Source organism: Lathyrus oleraceus, chromosome 7, assembly GCF_024323335.1.
Source record: "Lathyrus oleraceus cultivar Zhongwan6 chromosome 7, CAAS_Psat_ZW6_1.0, whole genome shotgun sequence".
NCBI classification, from domain to species: domain Eukaryota; kingdom Viridiplantae; phylum Streptophyta; class Magnoliopsida; order Fabales; family Fabaceae; genus Lathyrus; species Lathyrus oleraceus.
Genome location: NC_066585.1, coordinates 16,775,452 through 16,794,243, shown reverse-complemented (window position 1 = coordinate 16,794,243; position 18,792 = coordinate 16,775,452).

Here is an 18,792-nt window from a genome sequence, read left to right as displayed (position 1 = left end):
ACCCTCTTTACCAAAAATGGAACTCTTTTTCCTTATTTCCAACTTATATATTTTCCAATAATTATTATTCCAATAATCATAATAATAATAATCCAATAATTCCAATTATTTTAATTAAATTAATAAATATAATATTAACTTAAATTAAATAATTATCTTATTTTTATCGGGGTGTTACAGTTGTAGGTTCAATCCTTCTTATACTTTCTTATTACTGTTGCATGGTTGTTTATGTGTCAATGTCGTATACGATGTTTGTGTTGTGTACCATGTTGAAGACATGCATACCGTTAAAACTCTTGCTGGTTTTGTAAACATGGAATGAGGTATTTATGTGAATTGTATAGAAGATTCTTGTATGCTTTTTCAAGAATCTTTAACATAAGATCGTTCTTTCTTTGTTAATTTCATCATTTCATACATTTTTTTTGCAATTACTTGATTTTATAATTTTGAGTAATATTATGAATACTTCACAGTATAATCTAACCATCCCATGTTGGTTTTCAATTTTATTCATGTCTTATAGATTGTCACTAATATAGTATATATTTCTTTGGTAGTTAGTCATCTATTATATTCTTCATATCATTTTGAATATTTTTAAACTTCATTCTGTTAGTGCCGATATTTTATATGTTATCATTAATATTAAATATATTGTTAATGTAGGTACCATCGTGAAGATATTTTCTCTTCCATCCAGTGTGATAGTTTTTTCCCCTGATAACTTTGATAAGACTATTTTAGATGAAACCAAAGATGTTCTGGTGGAGTTCTATGCACCGTGGTATGTATAGATTAACGCAATCTTCTGTAACCTTATGATATGGTGATCTTTTTTTATTTTCAATGTTTATGAATATTATTTTCTTGACAAATTCATTATTTTATTTATATGTGATCATTGCAGGACTCTTATTTATGTAAGGATATTCTTTTGTCTAAGACTTCTACCATAGCTAACTTATAATCTTAATTTGGTAATTTTAACTTATGATTAACTATATCAAGATTGATCCTTATGCAGTTTATACTATTTATTTAGACTTATGAAAATGTTTTTGCAATATTCAAGTTGGAGGATGAAGTAGTTATATCTAATGTCGACGTTGACGAATACCAGGATTTGGTAGAGAAGTGGGTGCAATAATATCTTTTTATTTGACGAATATACGATTGTTCTTTTGTTAACAATCCATTTTTATTATTTACCACAAGCCTCTAAAAAGCCAGGACCGACCTTGCAAGAACTGCGTAGCTTTGAATTCTCCCTCGCACATGGAGATACGTAGGAGCGAGATTTACGTCTCATCAAATACTATAACAAAAAACCTAAAAATATCTCTTGTCTTACCCTGAACTACGAAACTTTGAATTCCTCATTATGCCTGAGGATACGTAGGAGGAAGATTCACAATCTTGTCAAACACCTTAATAAAAACATTTTTGCAACCCCTTTGATTTTTCTTTTTTTTTGGGTACTTTTATTCACTCGATGAAAACAAATAACATAAGCTAACATTCAATAGCAAGTTTGACTAAAAGACTTCCGTTGAATACAACAAACGTGAGGGGTGCTAATACATTCCCCTTGTTTAATTGACTCCCGAACCTGAATTTAGTTGTGACGATCATTTTCCCCTTTTAAAGATTTTATCGATATTTTTCATTTAATTCTTTGGAATAAATAAAGTTCGGTGACGACTCTATTCGAATCATTTTTTCTGCGAGCGCGAACGCTCCGCGAAAGATTGTATTTTTCGAGATGTGATAGTAACAGAATCTGAAGTGTGTAATCTTTTACATTAAAAGTTAGTTACAAAATTTTCTCTCTTCCATCATCTTCTTCATCTTTAACCTTGTGCTCCAACAATACTCTGCTAAAATGATCCCCTAAACTAGGCCTAACATAACATGTCATTAATATCTTTGGCATATATATAGTGTTTTGACTTGCTTGTTAATATCTTCAGCATATATTTTGGATTTATTTGATTACTCTATAGCATTGTTATTATATTAGGTATGCTATCTTGACACCCATTTATGACATAAATGGCTATAAAGTATATACGGTTAACTGTACTTATTCGTTTTACATTATTTTTTTAAAATAAAAAAATATATTTAAAAAATATATATTTTATGATTCAAATATAAAGTTGTGTCACTAACCAACTTCACTATTACATTAGCCAAAAATATACATGCTCTTAACCACTCATTTTACTTATAATTCATTAACCAACTTCAATACTTAATTATTTAATAAAATACATAATATTAACAAAGTTCTAACATTAAATTATAAAATATGACAGTGAACAATCACATGCACGTGAATAATGCTCATGAATATTGTAAGAACAATGACATTTAGTAGTAAAATAAAATTGATTAAAAAAATATAAAAAAATCGTTAATAAATGATAAAATTGGTTTAATAAACGGTTTTTTTACCGAGATAACCCACATTTTCGAAAAAATTCCCAAAATACCCCATTTTTCAGGAAAATTCCCAAAATACCTCACTTTTAGGAGGAGGCGCCAATTGGATTGGCGAACCCTCTTAAAAATTGCAAGGAGGCGCCAATTGGATTGGCTAGGGTACCTGCCCTAGCCAATCCAATTGGTGCCTATGTGTAATTTTTAAGAGGGGGCGCCAATCCAATTGGCGCCTCCCTTAAAAAGCCTCAAATGAAAAAATCTTCAACATGAAAGTTGTAGATCTTTTCAAGGCAATGAATTTGGATATAAATTTTGCATCATTTGGATTTTTTATGAGAAAGTTATGGGCAGTTGAAGTTGGACTTCTGAGTTTTTCAACTGTTATCTGACCTATAATGTCTTGCATTATTTCATGTGTTTCTTTTAGAGTTATGAAATTTTGTCCAACATAACAACTGAAGTAGACATTTTAAATTTTCCAATGAACTTGGTCCCGCCTCAAAATAATTAAAAATGAGTGAGTTAAGTCTTTGCGAACTTGACCCAAAATTAGGGTTTATGTCAAAACATGAGTATGTGAGTTTTGCCAAAAGGGACCAACTTCAAGCCCTTCTGTTTGAATGATAAAATCCTCAAATGACAAAACCCTCAACATAAAAGTTGTAGATCTTTTCAAGTTAATGAATTTGGAATAAAGTTTTGCATCATTTGCAATTTTTATGAGAAAGGTATGGGCACCTGAACTTGGACTCTTTGACATTTTAACTGTTATCTGACCTATAATGTTTTGTATTATTGCATGTGTTTGTGTTAGAGTTATGAATTTTTTTCCAACTTAACAAGTAAAGTAGACATCTTAAATTTTCCAATGCACTTGGTCCCACCTCAAAATAATTAAAAATGAGTGAGTTAGGTCCTTGCGAACTTGACCCAAAATTAGGGTTTATGTCAAAACATGTGTATGTGAATTTTGCCAAAAGGGACCAAATTCAAGCCCTTCTGTTTGAATGATAAAAGCCTTAAATGACAAAACCTTCAACATAAAAGTTTTAGATCTTTTCAAGATAATGAATTTGGACAAAAGTTTTGCATCATTTGCATTTTTTATGAGAAAGGTATGGGCACCTGAACTTGGACTCTTTGACATTTCAATTGTTATCTGACTTATAATGTTTTGTATTATCATATGTGTTTATTTTAGAATTATGAAATTTTGTCCAACATAACAATTTAAGTAGACATCTCAATGGAGTTTCAGTCAAAACATGTGTATGTGAATTTTGCCAAAATGGAGTTTAGACAAAGAAACCTAATGTTTGGAGTTTACACAAAGATAAATTTGATATAATACGAATTGATATTAATAAAATTTGGATTTTACACAAAGAATCCTAATGGTGATGACCGGGATCACCTAACCGACCTCCGGCCCCACATCCCCTAGCTACCCTAACCCTTGGCCCTAACCCACGTTGACGATTCTGCACCGGTGTTTGTTCATCTGATGGTCCAGGAGCGTCATTACCTCCTACAGGAGAAGATCCGTTGAGGTATTCAGCCAACTCAGCATAGTCTTCAGTATTCAATGATGGTGTACCGGCGTAGCTGAGCTCATGACCCATGCCAGAGAAGTTGGGGTGTGGTTGACTCATGAATGGGCGATCGGGACGGTTGAAGGGAGACATGGGTGTGAATGATGGGTCTAGGAACGGTTGGAAAGGTTGTTGGGGTGTTTGGAAGAGATATGGTTGTGGGATGTTTTGGTATTGTGATGTTTGGGGTTCTTGGCTACGGTAGGAGGAGGGGCGGTTAGTGTTTTGGCTAAGGCGACTTTGGAAGGGTGATGGTGTGGGTGCGAAGCGATGTTCGGTGTGAGGTTGATGGTCCATTTGTTGGTGGTGGTATGGGGGATGTTCTTGGTATTGGGGTTGGGTGAATGGCATGTTTTGGTTGTATGTTTGTGTGTTTGTGGAACGGAAAGTTTGACGGATAGGTGGTTGTGAGTAACCGGGTTGAGAATGTTGTTGGGGGTTAGATGTTGATCCTTCTTGTGTGTAACTTGTCTGGCGTGGGTCGTAGAGGTACATATCATCGGCGATGAATTAAAATCCAACTGATCTGTACCAAGCCATATAAGTACGACTTGGTTTTACCTCACTTGGCATGACTGCGTCAGTTAAGACATGGTCATGACGGTGCTTCCACTTGCGACACTCTGATCTTGCGAAGGTTTGCCAAGGGTTGTAGTTCCATTGGTCGTTCACTTTACGCATATGCCATTCTCCTAGGCTAGCTGGGGGGTCTGGGATATTCTGGACCATACCGAACTGCAGCTTCACACGATCGGTGTTGTGCATCTCCACTGTTGTGAACCGTATTATCGGTGTGCGTGCTGTCCATACGGCTGCGTCTTCAGGGTTGACCTGATGCTCATGATCCATATTAAGGTATGGACGCCAAATGAACTGAAATGTTAAAGACGATAGGATTTAAATGAATGTAGAAAAAGTCAACATAATATGACGAATTAATGAAGTTATTTTGCTTACGTCTGTCGGTCGAAGGTGATCCAACAGGTTGCGATACTAAGTAATACAGTGTCTCGGACATCTGCTGTAATTCATACCACGTGCCGACCATCTACACCAAAAAGTTAAAATAAATTAGTTATGGGTACAAAACTGTAAGGAAGTAAGTAAAGATATAGCAATTTAAACAACTTACTTTTTTGCATATGGAAAAGTGAAGGGGTTGTTATTGACCGGTGCTAGAGACGGTAGTCTTGACCATCCCCATGCTTGTAGCAAAACAGCACATCCAGAAAATGTAGATGTGTCTTTGTGGGAGTTTTTGCACAACGAACTATAAAGATAGGCTAGACATGCGGATCCCCAATTGTAACTACCTATTCTATCTATATGTCTAAGTAAAGGTAAGTACATAATATGCATGCTAGAACCACTACCTTCGGGAAATAAAAAGGATCCTAGTAACAACATAATGTAACATCTAGTTTTGATTATTCGAGCATCTTCGGTAGAATGCTCATCTAAATATAAACTATTATAATATGACTTTAGGCGTGAGAGTAGTATACCTTGACCTCTAGCATTATCATCTAACAAATCAGTGTCTAAAAGCTCCATGCAAATTGAATTTGCATAGTTGGTCTTACCATTAACAACTTTGCCTTCAATTCGTAGTCCTAAAAGCATGTAGACGTCTTCTAACGTCACGGTACACTCACCGGTTGGAAACCAAAATGTGTGTGTCTCTGGCCTCCATCTTTCGCATAAGGCTAGAATGAACTTGTTATCTATAGACCAAGACATAATCTTGCTAATGTGACCAAAACCGGCGAGTTCAACATAAGGTTGAATCATCGGGTCCATTGGGACAAATTCGTGGACTCGAGTTCGAAACCTTGATACATCCTATAATAGAAATAATATAACACTTGACTAAGTTGGTATTTCAAAATAAAATGGGGTTGGTGGAGATGAAACATAAAAAATTAGTATAAGAAAAAACTTACGTATGTTGCGATGTTTGCAATTGTTCCTCTATGTGCTTCGCCCATTGTGAGTAAAGACATATTGTTGGGGAGTTGGTGTAGATGAAATTGGAAGATTTTGTTGAAGATGAAATTGTAAAAGAAGTAATGTAGATGAAGTAGTGAGAATGTTGGTGTGGAAGAATAGTTGAAGGATTGGATGAATTTATAGGCAAATGGAGGAGAGCATAAAAAATTGTGTTTGCATGGTGTCTCCACCTCATTTGGAGACCATGTACAATAATAAAGAGGGGGCGTCATTCAAATTGGCGACACCATAGGGTACATGCATGCAAGGCTAGTTCTGAATGCTTGGTTTTGAGGACTGACTCCATGGGGGCGCCATTCAAATTGGCGACCATGTACAAGCCTTAAGTGCAGGCGCCAAACCAATTGGCGCCACCATCTGCATGTCTGACACGTGGCATTGTTGTCTCCTGCATGCTGAACAACTCACTTATGGATGGCTTGCATGATTGACACATCATCTCTGACCATCTTAGGTGTCCGACACGTGTCTGTCTTGTCTCCTGCATGCTGATGACTAGCTTCTTGATAGCTTGCATGCTTGACACATCATGTCTGACCATCTTAGGTGTCCGACACGTGGTTGTCTTGTCTCCTGCATGCTGATGACTAACTTCTTGATAGCTTGCCTGGTTGACACATCAACTCACACTGTCTTGCAGGATTGACACGTCATCTCAGACACATGGCTCTCTAGTATCCTGCATGCTGAAGACTCACTTCTTGATAGGTTGCCTGTCTGACACATCAACTCACACTGTCTTGCCTGACTGACACATCATCTCAGAACTGTCTTACATGTCCAACACATGGCTATCTTGTCTCCTGCATACTGAAGAGTCACTTCCTGATAGCATGCCTGGTTGACACATCAACTCACACTGTCTTGCAGATTGACACGTCATCTCAGTCACGTGGCTCTCTAGTATCCTGCATGCTGAAGACTCACTTTTGTCTTGACTAGCTAGCATGCTTGACACATCAACTCACACTGTCTTGCATGACAGACACATCAACTCATGACTAGCTAGCATGCTTGACACATCAACTCACACTGTATTGCATGACAGACACCTCATCTCAGAACTGACTTGCATGCTTGACACATTATCTCAGAGTAGCTTCAAAGATTGACACATCATCTCAGAACTAGCTAGCATGTGAGACACTGATACCATCTATTTAAGTGTCTTACTATCAACATCCAAGACACTTCACTCACATTCATTTGCACTTGCAAAATAGTTTTCATCTCCAAAATGTCATCTTCATCATTATACAGTGTCAACGTTCACTGCAACGGTGAAACTTTTGAGTCTGAGCTTCATGATTTTTGTTTTAGAAACACTGATACCATTAGAGTCATGATGAAGAGAAATGCAACCTTTTTGCATTTGAAAAAAAGAATACAATCCTTTATAGGATCAGGTATTGTGTCAAAGATGACATATCAAAATCCTATATTTTTTGAGAATGGTCAATGCAAGTTTTTCCCCCTTAAGATACGAGACGATGAAGATGTTCAAAACATGTTTCTTAGTCATGAACATTCAGGCATGGATTGTATCGAGTTGTACATTACTCTACAACCATGTATACCGTCTCAACAGTCTCAACTAACCGATCAGGATGCAGCTGGTGAAGATGCTGCAGATGATGCACAATGGTCAGATGAACTCAACCCAGAAGCAGAAGTAGAAGTCGACGTTGTTGATGAAGAAGAAGAGGAGACTGAGATACAGGTTGATCATATCCTGAACAACGACGATGAAGATGAGGCTCAACCACCACCAATACCTCCTAGTCATGCCTACAATCCTCCTCAACATATGACAAATATGGATCTTCACGACGATGAAACGTCCGACAGTGTCTTCTATAATCCGTATCCGAGACCAGTAGGCGAATTAAAGGTGGGAGACATGTTTCGTACCAAAGAAGAATGTGTCTTGGCAATCAAAAAGTTCCACATGAACAACTTTGCTGACTTTACAGTGAAACGCACTGATTCTAGAAGGTATGTTATCGAATGTCGTAACATGCTTTGTAAGTTTCGTTTGGCTGCATCTTACAAGAAGAAAAATGACTCTTGGGAGATCGCTTCAATAAACCCACCACACAGTTGCGTTGCAACTAACGTTGAACAAGATCACCGTAAACTGAGCACAGCTTTGATATGTCAAGACATTCTGCCATTGGTAAATAAAGACCCATCAGTGAAGGTGAGTATAATTATATCCCATATCCGAACAACATATAATTATACTCCATCTTACAAGAAAGCATGGATTGCAAGAACAAAGGCTGTTGAACAGGTTTTCGGCAACTGGGAGGATTCATTCAAGGAATTACCACGGTTTTTATGGGCACTAAAAACTTATGTCCCAGGAACTATGGCAATTCTGGAGACAGTGCCAGCAATGATGCCAGACGGAACCTGTGCAACAGGTAATAGAATATTTCACCGTCTCTTTTGGGAATTTGACCCGTGCATCAAAGGTTTCGCTTTCTGCAAACCTCTCCTGCAAATTGATGGCACTTGGTTATACGGAAAATACAAGGGTACTTTGCTCATGGCAGTTGCACAAGACGGTAACAACAATGTATTTCCCATTGCCTTTGCTCTTGTTGAAGGTGAAACGGCTGGTGGATGGGGTTTCTTTCTTCGACATCTCAGAACGCATGTCGCTCCACAAGCCAATCTATGTTTGATTTCAAATAGACATGCTGCCATTGAAAGTGCCTACAACAACCATGACAACGGATGGCATGATCCTCCTTCTACACATGTCTACTGTATCAGACACATTGCACAAAACTTCATGCGTTCTATAAAAGATAAGAATCTTCGCAAGAAGGTGGTGAATGTTGGGTATGCTTTAACTCAACCGTCATTTCAATATTATCGTGATGAGATTCGACTGTCTAATGAAGACGCGAGGAGATGGATAAATAACATCCCAGTAGAGCAGTGGACAAGAGCATTTGATGGTGGTTGTCGATGGGGCCACATGACAACAAACATTGTGGAATGCATGAACGGGGTTTTCAAAGGGATTCGAAATCTGCCAATAACCGCCTTGGTAAGATCAACCTATTATAGGTTGGCTTCTATGTTCGCAACCAGAGGTGGAAGATGGAGTGCAGTGTTAATGTCCGGACAAGTATTCAGTGAGTGTTGCATGAAGGTCATGAAAGAGGAGAGCATCAAAGCTACGACACACGCTGTAACAGTGTTTGACCGTCATAGACAAAATTTTAGCGTCCAGGAAACAATGGGCAACAACGAGGGGAGACCAAATTTAGCCTACGCTGTTAGACTACAAAGAAGTTGGTGTGATTGTGGAAAATTTCAGGCCTTCCGCATACCTTGCTCCCATGTCATTGCAGCATGCGCTTATACTCGTCAAGACGCTTACACCCATTTATCTGATGTGTACAAGGCCAGCACCATCATGAATGTATATAGTCAAAGCTTTTCAGTACTACCAATGGAGGATTACTGACCTCCATATGAAGGAGATATTGTTTGGCACAATGAACAGATGCGTAGAAAGAAGAAAGGAAGGCCAAACAACACACTTATCAGAACAGAGATGGATTCCACAGATAAAATGATAAGATTATGTAGTATCTGTAAGAACAAAAATTGTTCTACAACAGATTCCTTGATTTTGATGATAACAAAGGATGAAACCAAAAATGGCACCCTAACGAAAAGTTTCTAAGTGTGCAGGGTTCTAAAGAAAGAAGTAAGAAATCTGATGATGTCATCAGATAGAGTATCAGATCAGAAGCATATTATCAAATGATCAGAAGCTCTGAAGTAGAAACAAGCTCAAGAAAGTCTAACTCTGAACTAAACAACAAGTATCAGAAGCATCTGAACAAGAAGTAAGTCCTAGAACCTCTGACTCTGAACAACGCTATCTGAAGAATCTATTTAGATCAACATCAGAAGCAAGATTCCAAGGTTCTCCAGAAACACAAATACTCTGATTATGGATTTGCTAATCATGAAAGAGTAACGTTGAAGACAAGTAAAGATTTTCAAATGGATTTCCTAATTGAGAAAGAGACGTTAATCTCCAATTTCAATAAAGAAAATACTACTTGTGGTAAGTAGTCATTTCAAGAAGAAAAAGTCATCCTGCATTAGCTAATTATGTGATGGCGTAACTTCATCTCAATATCCACCAGTTTCAACTACTACCTCACTGATCTATATAAAGGATTGCAAATCAACATTTCAAACACTACACATACAAGGAAAAATATACTGAAACATCAACACAAGAAAACATTCTTTCTCTCTAAGATATTCACGAAGCTTTTGCTTATAACGTGAAAAACTTTTGTTCTTAACACTGTAATATTTGCTTTCTTAGAAGCACTCTAGATTACATAAATCTTTCATTTATTGTTTGTTGATTTCCTCAAGTGACTTAGTGTAGTCTGTAAACTTGAGAGGACTAAGAGATTTTTCTCTTAGGCGTTGTTTGTAATCTTTCAAGATTAGTGGATTAAGTCCTTGTTGAAGGCGAAATCACCTTGGCCGGGTGGACTGGAGTAGCTTTGTGTTATAAGCGAACCAGTATAAAATCCTTGTGTGATTTTCATTTTGAAAAGCGCTTATTTTTTCAAACAATTCAAACCCCCCCTTTCTTGTTTTTCTCACCTTCAATTGGTATCAGAGCTCCGGCTCTGTTATTGATTTTCTAATCAAACACTTAACCGTTTAGAGAGATCCAGTACGAGAAAAACAATGGCCCACTCAAATGAAAGAGATTCTTACAATGCCAAGCCTCCTGTTTTTGATGGAGAGAAATTTGACTACTGGAAAGATAGAATCGAAAGTTTCTTTCTGGGTTATGATGCTGACCTCTGGGACATTGTCACAGATGGATACACACCTCCAGTCTTAAATGGAGCTGAAGTTCCCAGAAGTAAGATGTCAGAAGATCAGAAACGTGTCTTCAAAAATCACCACAAGGCCAGAACAATACTTCTAAATGCTATATCATACAACGAATATGAAAAGATCACCAACAGAGAGACAGCCAAAGATATACTTGACTCTCTGAAGATGACCCATGAAGGAAACTCCCAAGTCAAGGAGACGAAGGCTCTGGCGCTTATCCAGAAATATGAAGCCTTCAAAATGGAAGATGATGAAGCTATAGAGGCTATGTTTTCCAGATTTCAAACTCTTATTGCAGGTCTTAAAGTGCTAGACAAAGGATACACAACTGCAGATCATGTTAAGAAGATAGTCAGAAGTCTGCCAAAGAAATGGAGACCTATGGTTACTGCTCTAAAGCTGTCAAAAGATCTGAACAATATCAGCCTTGAAGAACTTGTTAGTTCTCTCAGAAGTCATGAGATAGAACTAGAGGAGGATGAACCTCAGAAAAGGAACAAGTCCGTAGCGCTAAAGTCCAGATCTGAAAGACGGAAACCTGACAGAACCAAAGCTCTCCAAGCAGAAACTGAAGATACTGACGACTCTGAACCTGAAGACTCTGATGATGAAGAAGAGTTGTCCCTACTAACCAGAAGAGTTAAGCAACTCTGGAAAAAGAGGAACAACAACTTCAGAAGACCAAGACCCAGAGGGGATCGATCAGAGTCAACTTCAAAAGGTAAAGCTAACAAAGATATTACCTGTTATGAATGTAAAGAAACAGGTCATTACAGAAATGAATGCCCCAAGTTGAAGAAAGACAACCCTAGAAAAGAAAGCTTCAAGAAAAACACCTTCAGAACAAAGAAAGGACTGACGGCTACCTGGGATGATAGTGAATCTGGATCATCAGAATCTGACTCTGATGAACAGGCCAACGTAGCACTTATGGCTACCACATCCAGCAGCTCAGATGAAGAATCTGAAGAGGTATTTTCTGAACTTTCTCGATCTGACTTAGAATCATGTTTGTCAGAAACTCTTACCTCTTACCAGAAATTAAAACAAAAGTTTAAAAATATTAAAGGCTGTCTTAAAGCAAAATTGAAGAGTGTAGTGAACTTGAGATAACAATTCTATCACAAGAAGATACAATCAAATCTTTAATGTTAGAAAGAGATGAAGCAAAAACAAAAAGCTCAGAATTAGAAGAAGCGTTGTCTCAAGCACCACAAACTTCAAATAAAATTATTTATAAATATGAAGAAGCCTTTCAAGAATTTCTGAAGAATGGGATAGATAGGAGTATTATGGCATCCATGATTTATGGAGTAAGTCAGAACGATAAAAGGGGAATTGGGTATGATCCTAAGGAAGATAAAACTTCTACAAGTGATCAAATTAAATCTCCTTTTTCATATCACTACACACACACACAAGAACACAAATTTAAAAATGCTAGAAGACCCAAAGTTATAAGAAACTCTGGGAAAACTAATCTAAAAGGACCCAAGAGATTCTGGGTACCGAAAGATAAGATTATCTATGTTGCAGATATCCTATGCAGCAAAGTTCAGACACCAGTCATGGTACCTGGACTCTGGATGCTCGCGACACATGACGGGAAGAAAGTCTATGTTCCAAAGTCTGGAACTTAAAGACGCTGGATTTGTAGGCTTCGGAGGAGATCAGAAAGGAAGGATCAGAGGCTCCGGAACTATTGGTAATGGTACTCTTCCCTCTATATCTGATGTTCTTTATGTAGAAGGATTAATGCATAACTTGTTATCCATAAGTCAATTAAGTGATAACGGTTATGATGTAATCTTCAATCAAAAAACATGTAAAGCCATTAATCAGAACGATGGCTCTGTCCTTTTCACAGGCAAGAGGAAAAACAACATTTACAAAATAAATCTTTCTGATTTAAAAGATCAAAATGTTAAATGTCTAATGTCAGTTCACGAAGAGCAATGGGTATGGCATAGACACTTGGGACACATTAGCATGAGGAAACTTTCTCAGCTAACTAAACTCGAGTTAGTCAGAGGCCTACCTAAACTGAAGTTTTCTTCAGATGCTCTGTGTGAAGCTTGTCAGAAAGGAAAATTTTCAAAAACATCTTTAAAAAAAAAATGTTGTTTCTACCTCTAAGCCTCTGGAACTTCTACACATTGACTTATTTGGTCCTGTAAAAACAGCATCAGTTAATGGAAAGAAGTATGGACTAGTCATTGTTGATGATTACAGTCGCTGGACATGGGTAAAATTCCTAAAGCACAAGAGTGAGTCTCACTCTGTATTCACCAGTTTCTGTTCCAAAGTGCAAAAAGAATTTGACTCTAAAATTGTTAGAGTCAGAAGTGATCATGGTGGAGAATTTGAAAACAAAGATTTTGAAGAATTATTTGATTCTAATGGAATATCCCATGATTTCTCCTGCCCTAGAACTCCACAACAAAATGGAGTTGTAGAGAGGAAGAATAGGACACTCCAAGAGATGGCCAGAACCATGATCAATGAAACAAATGTAGCAAAGCACTTTTGGGCAGAAGCTGTAAATACAGCGTGTTATATTCAGAATAGAATCTCTATAAGACCTATTCTGGAAAAGACTCCCTATGAACTGTGTAAAGGAAGAAAACCAAACATTTCATATTTTCATCCTTTTGGATGTTCTTGTTTTACATTAAATACTAAAGAACATCTGAACAAGTTTGATTCCAAAGCACAGAAAGGTATTATGTTAGGATACTCAGAACGCTCTAAAGGCTACAGAGTATACAACACGGAAACCAAAATTGTGGAAGAATCAATTCATGTCAGATTTGATGATAAGCTTGACCCTAAAAAGTCAAAGCTAGTTGAAAAGTTTACAGATTTGGAAATCACTCTTGTAGAGTCTGATAAAACTCCAGAAGCAACTGTCACTCAGAACTCTGAAGAAATAAAATCTCCAGAAATCCCAAAGAAAGTCAAAAGTCGTATCAATATATCTGAAGATTTGATTCTGGGAAACAAGGACGAACCTGTCAGAACTAGATCTACTTTCAGAACTTCTGAAGATATTCCTCTGGGACTAGTGTCTCTGATTGAGCCTACGTCTTGTGATGAAGCACTTCAGGATAACGACTGGGTGGCAGCTATGCAAGAAGAATTGGATCAATTCTCAAAGAATGATGTCTGGGATCTCGTTCCTAAACCCAGAGGTACTCACGTCATTGGAACCAGATGGGTTTTCAGAAACAAGCTGAACGAGAAAGGAGAAATTGTCAGAAACAAAGCTCGACTGGTAGCTCAAGGTTACAGTCAACAAGAAGGTATTGACTATAATGAAACCTTTGCTCCAGTCGCGAGGTTAGAATCTATTCGTCTTCTTGTATCTTTTGCTATTAATCATTCTATTAAATTATATCAAATGGATGTCAAGAGTGCATTTCTTAATGGTTATATATCAGAAGAAGTGTATGTCAACCAACCTCCAGGTTTTGAAAACTCAAATTTTCCAGAACATGTTTTTAAACTTAAGAAATCTTTATATGGACTTAAACAAGCTCCCAGAGCTTGGTATGAACGTTTAAGTAGTTTTCTTCTGGAACAAAATTTTATCAGAGGGAAAGTTGATTCTACACTCTTCTGTAAAAACCTTAATAATGATCTCATGATATGCCAAATTTATGTTGATGATATTATTTTTGGTTCTGCTAATATCTCTGTTTGCCAAGAATTTTCTAAGTTAATGCAGGCAGAATTTGAAATGAGTTTAATGCAAGAATTAAAGTTCTTTCTGGGAATTCAAATTAATCAAACTCCAGAAGTCACGTACGTTCATCAAAGCAAGTACATTAAAGACGTTCTGAAGAAGTTTGACATGACTGAATGCAACTCTGCAAAAACTCCCATGCACCCAACTTGCATTCTGGAGAAGGAAGAGGTAAGCAACAAGGTTTGTCAGAAGCTCTATCGAGGTATGATAGGCTCTCTTCTCTATCTGACTGCTACTCGTCCTGATATTCTCTTTAATGTCTGTCTTTGTGCCAGATTCCAATCAGATCCTAGAGAATCTCATTTAACAGCAGTTAAAAGAATTCTTAAGTATCTGAAAGGAACTCCTAACCTGGGCCTGATGTATGAGAAAACATCAGAGTATAGACTCTCGGGTTATTGTGATGCAGATTATGCAGGAGATAGAATAGAACGAAAAAGCACATCTGGGAATTGCCAGCTTCTGGGAAACAATCTAATCTCCTGGGCTAGCAAAAGACAGTCAACTATTGCTCTATCAACTGCAGAAGCAGAATACATCTCAGCATCACTGTGCACAACTCAGATGCTCTGGATGAAGCATCAGCTAGAAGATCTACAAATCTTTGAGAGTAACATTCCTATCTTTTGTGATAATACTGCTGCTATTTGTTTAAGTAAGAATCCCATTCTACATTCCAGAGCCAAACACATAGAAATAAAACATCATTTTATCAGAGACTATGTTCAGAAAGGGATAGTAACATTGAAGTTCATTGATACAGAACATCAATGGGCAGATATCTTTACTAAGCCTCTAGCTGAAGATAGATTTCTTTTTATCTTAGAACATCTGAACATTAAAAATTGCCCTGAGTGAAATATGGCTCTGAAAATGTAAAATGTGACTCTGATGTAAACAAATGTACTTCTGCCTCTGACTCTGATACTTCTACCAAGTTAAGAAGATATCTGAGTTAGAAATCTTCAGAAACCAATCCTTTGGTATTCCTGAAGATCAGATACATCAACACGTGGAGCTCTAAGCGTCTAACCCTAGAACTTCTAGACAGCTGTCAAAAGAAATCAAAGGTCAGAACGTTTGAAATCTCCTAGAGCAGTGTGCGTACTGTTGGGATTAGACATTCATTTATTAGCTGTAATCATTTTTCCCCCCAAACGTGCTATTTTGATTTTTGTGCTAACGCTGGAATGTGTGTCGTTTTGCATGTGTTTGAACTTAGAGTATATAAACACTTTTCTCACATTTCACACTTATCACTCTCACTCACTCTAAAACCCTAAACCCTTCTCTCAAGCATTCTCTGCAAGTTCTTCAATCTTCATCTTCTTCTTCACCATGGACGCTCAACAACAAGAAGTGTTTAACTTTTCACAACAAATGGAATCAACTTCTACTGCTCAAACCTCAAACACTCAAACTCCAACGGTTACAAGCGTCACCGTCACTCCTGTTTACAAAGAACCCCACGTTCTTGACCGAGAACGCCATATCAACCTTTCAACCCCTTTTGAAGGTTTGGATGTGTTGTGCGAATCGCTTGTTGATTTCGACAACCTAAGAAGAAATGGCGTTGATCTAACTGGAGAACTTCGTCAACAAGGGTGGGAAAACTATTTCCAGAGACTTTATGGTCCTATTTACCCACTTCTTGTCAAGGAGTTCTGGAGACATGCTGATGCAGATGACAACTTCATCGTCTCATATGTTCTGGGAGTGAAGATTGTTATTACTGAAGCGTCTATTGCTTCCCTGTTGAATATGGAGCAAAGTGGAGGAAAAAGGATTTACAACATTCCTCCTAGGTCAAAGCGCATCACTGAAGTCATCAACCCAACAATCTTCAAGCCCAACGTTGAAGGAAACCCCTCTAAGAACAAAGAGCTACACCAGAACCTCAGAGTGTGGCTGAAGATTATTCTGGGAATAATTCACCATCGTCCAGCCTCTAACTCTTCTGATTACATCAATGCAGACCAGAAATGCATTCTGTACTGCATTCAGAAGGGTATAAAGATCTGTCTCCCTGCTCTCCTCTTCAGATATCTGAGAGATTCAGTCAGAGAAACCAGAAACAACATGAAGCCCAGATCCTACATTCCTCTGGGAAGATTGCTATCTGACGTCTTCATTGAGCATGGACTGGTAGACGAGCTGGAAAAGACAAAACTGATGGATGATCTGGCAATTGATGTGGGGAAGCCTCTGAATGCCAGAAACCTCAAGAGTATGGGGATTATCAAGAAAATTCAAGTCAGGCCAACTCTGGAAACATCCTGGGATAGCTTGAAAGATCAGAGGAAGATGCCTCATGGCCTTGCCAGATTCTTCAAGAATGAACCTAGAGACGCTGTAGCTATCTATCTTCATCGTCTGCTGGAAGAAGGTGTTGATGTCTCTGATTTCAGCCTCGATGACTGTCTGGACTCTGAAGAAGACTTCGTCAGATACAAGAGAGGTCTTTCTGAAAAGAAGGTAGCATCTCAGGCAAAGAAGGCCAGACTCGGAGAAACTTCTGGAAGCAAATCTTCAGCGCCTCTGAATATCTCAACTGGTAAGTCTGTTCCTCCTGTTACCTCTGAATTTATGATGGCTTCCTCTAACCCTCTCTCCTCTCAACCCATTTATACCACCTCTGATATTTCACCCTCAATCATCAGAACCTCCCAACCTACACCAGTCCTAAATATAGCCCGTACTTTCATACCTCCCTCTGAACCTAGACAAACCCACCAAAGCACTTCATCTTCATCATCCTCAGCACCAGAATCACCCCCATATGTTTCCCTCTCATCTGACCCTGAATTTTTTGACCCTGAATCCCCAACCATAGCCACAATTTATGCTCATCAACTTGCTTCACAACAACAAACACAAACACAATCTGAAGCAACTTCACCTCCACCACAACAAACAACCACCATACCTTCTGAAAACCAACCCTCTGACCATCCCACTTCTGTTATCAACCCACCAAACATCTCCGCTGAACCAGAACCAGAATCCGAACCTTTAGATTTAAACCCACTTTATGCTTCATCCCAAACATCTGAACCTTCACCAGGAGCAGAATCTGAACCCCAACCTGAGTCAGAATCTGAACCTCAAACCTTGAATCTCAGCCCTCCACCTCATACCTCTGAACCAGAACCTGAACCTGAACTTTCTAAACCTACCCTTAAGGAAGCCATCATGATGATTGCAGAGGCTTCAGTTCAAAAGGTCGATTCTCTGGTCACTAACTCTGAAATCAGTGATGATCCTGAATCTGTAAGGACACACTGGAACAGAGTCATTGGCTGGATGACATCTGAGGCCTTTAGACTGAAGGGCATCTCTGAACAAGTCAGAAATGACTACATCAGAGATGCTGAGGCAAGACTCCAGGAGAGACTTGCCAGAGAGGCTGAAGCCAGAAGGCTGGAGGAAGAGAGACTGGCCAAGGAAGCTGAAGAAGAAGCAAAAAGGCTAGAAGAAGAAAGACTTGCTAAGGAAGTTGAACTCCTAAGGCAAAAGGAAGCTGAAGCCAAGGCTCTGGCAGATGCAGAAGCACAAGCTGCTGCAGAAGCTGAAGCTCAGCAGGCTCTGACTCTGGGGGAGTCCTCTTCTGTGATCCCTACGGTTCTTCAGACTCTGAAAGAACTCAAGCAAGATCAGAATGAACTCCGGGCCAGAATGGACAAGCAAGATACTGTCAACGAAAACATCCAGAACATGCTTGCTATGCTGCTTCAGAGAATGCCTCCGCCTCCGAACCCTTAGGCACTTAGGATTTTTTTTTGCTTGCCAATTTTTTTTGCTTCTGTCTTCCTTTGGATCTGATGTTTTTTTTTTCTTGTTCCTTTTGAATCTGATTTTTTGTTTGTTGCCTTTGTGCTTCTATCTATGAATTCCAGTTTTTTCTCCTTATTTATTTTCTCTTTACTTATTTTCTACTATGTCTTTTTGATTCTGACAAAAAGGGGGAGAAGTAATTATTAGCTCTGATGAAAATATTGTCTAAAACCTTAAGCATTCTGCAACATATTTTTTATATAAATAAAATTATCTAACTTGGACTTAAGAAATTGCAGAGAACTTCAGAAACCTCTT